The sequence below is a fragment of the Mobula hypostoma genome, chromosome 1 (genome assembly GCF_963921235.1).
Source record: "Mobula hypostoma chromosome 1, sMobHyp1.1, whole genome shotgun sequence".
Lineage (NCBI taxonomy): Eukaryota > Metazoa > Chordata > Chondrichthyes > Myliobatiformes > Myliobatidae > Mobula > Mobula hypostoma.
Window position 1 is genome coordinate 35,984,164 of NC_086097.1, and position 2,290 is coordinate 35,986,453.

Genomic DNA, 2,290 nt, shown 5'->3' on the forward strand with positions numbered 1-2,290 from the left:
GGGGAAAAAAACACTTTAGATGATGTTAGTGCGATAGTTATTATGTAGGAGTGTCAAAGGCTGATAAAATACATAAAATCATGAGAGGCATAGATAGAGTCGACAGTCAGACCTTTTTCCTCAGGGTGGAAATGTCACATACAAAAAGGCATAGATTTAAAGCATTTGGGGGGGCGGGGGTGGAATGTACAGAGATTGGCAGGGCAATTTCGTTTTACACATAGATGCCTGGAACCTGCTAACCAGTGGAGGTGGTGGAAGCTGATACAACAGCAACATTTAAGAAAGGTTAAACAGGCATATGAATGGACAGGGAGGGAGGGTGAAGGGATGTAGATATTGTAGGGGATATAGTTTAAATTGGCATCAATGATCAGCAGTGTATTTGTTCCTATGCAGTTCTATGTTCTGTTCCTGTTCTAAAACAATGTAACCAGATTTCCAATGAGTATCCAAATGGTCCCATACAGTTCTCAGGGCTGAACCATATTCAGTATCAGACTCTTCAAATGGAAGCAGCTAGCTGAGTTGACTAGGATTATCAAGACATTCTTAAACTAAGGCCAGTTTCTTGACACAAGACCCTCCCTTTACATCTGAATTTTTTTTCACTGTGGTTTTATAATTGGCAAAACAGCTTGATCTTGATGGTAAAGTAGCATCTGGCCCCCATTTCGGGTGAACAGACCACTTGTCAGGTAGAGTACCACCTAAATAGTTCCATGGGCTATGCTTTGATTTAGAGGGGCGTGGGCCACATGCGGGCAAATGGGACTTGCTTGGCGGGCACCTTGGTCAGCATGGACAAGTTGGGCTGAAGGGCAAGTTTCCATGCCGTGTTGCTCTATGAGTTTTACCATCAACGTAACGATCAAACTGAAACCCACTCTCCCCATTTCCAACTTGTGAATGCCAGCATTTCAGGTGCAAAGCTTAAGAGCTGTGAGTTACTTTCTTTCTCTCTAGCTCCAAAATGTCAAACTGGTTTACTTTCAATTAATTTAACTTCATACAGCCTTTGGCCTACCACTTCCATGGCAACCATTTTGCCTATCTGCACAAACCCATTTGCCCCAATAGGGATGGTATCCTTCAATGCCTTGCCTATTTGTATCAATACCTCTTAAACACAGTAATTGTAAGTGATTCCACTACCGACTACATCAGCATACTCGAGTTATTAAACAATCTGTGTAAACAAAAAACTTGCCCACGATGTTAATCTTGTTTTTTTCATTACAAGGAATCTGATTACATGAAATTCATTTAAACAAACTTCAGCTAATTTTGATGACATACTAAAACCATGATGGCATTCCAACTAAAATACATCATTCTCATAAAGTGCTTTGAGGCATCCTGAAGTCATGCGAGATGGTATCTAAATATAATTTTCATTTTATATTTCAAATGCACTAAGGGAGAGGGAGGAACTGAATGACCTTTGTGTCATTTAGCTGAATGCTGGTGCGACTAGCCAATGTCCTTTGTGATGCTGTTCTGCAGTGATGTCAAGTTCATGACCGAAACAAGGATAGCCTGACAAGAACCCATTTCCAGGGGTCCATACATCCAGCATTTCAGGTGCTGTAGCAACTTTAGCAAGGGGATATAAGGACAAAAAAATCAAAAGCAGCACACAAAAAATGCTGGAGGAACTCAGTGGATCAGGCTGCATCTACAGAAAAGAGTAAACGGTCGATGTTTCGGGCTGAGACCCTTCTTCATGACTGAAAGGGAAGGGATGAGATGCAGCCAACTTATCACTCTAGATTGCTATTCATTTCTCGCTGCTCCAAAATTAGCCAGGGCTGAAACCAGGGCAGTTTTCCATACCCGTCAATGTTCTCTGTCCACTCTCACAGACAAGGAAGTGGGGAGAATACTAGATAGCCAACAGCAACGCAGAAGTCACATCATTCTGAATATTTAGAAGAGGACAGGAAAGGAAAATGTAGAAAGGTACAAAACAAAGCTTTAGTAGCATGGGCCAGCTGCAAAACGTAAAACTTTCCAAAAGGCAAACCCCATGTGGAAATCCTGTTCTAGTTCTGCCTGGCTGGTAATCAGCTCAGGCTGGGAGTGCTAATTATAAAATTGTTCATTCACAGCCTCATGCACTCCTGAAGTGAGCCCAGTAACCATGAAATGGAATTGTCAGCCACAGCACCCGGCAAGCTGAAGTGCAAAGAAACAGTGCCAGGAACTAAAGTCACTGGCAGTTTAAACTCGGGCTCAGCAGAATTGGGCACTCCCACCGCGCCCCCCCCCCCCACCCCGGGTAGTTCAG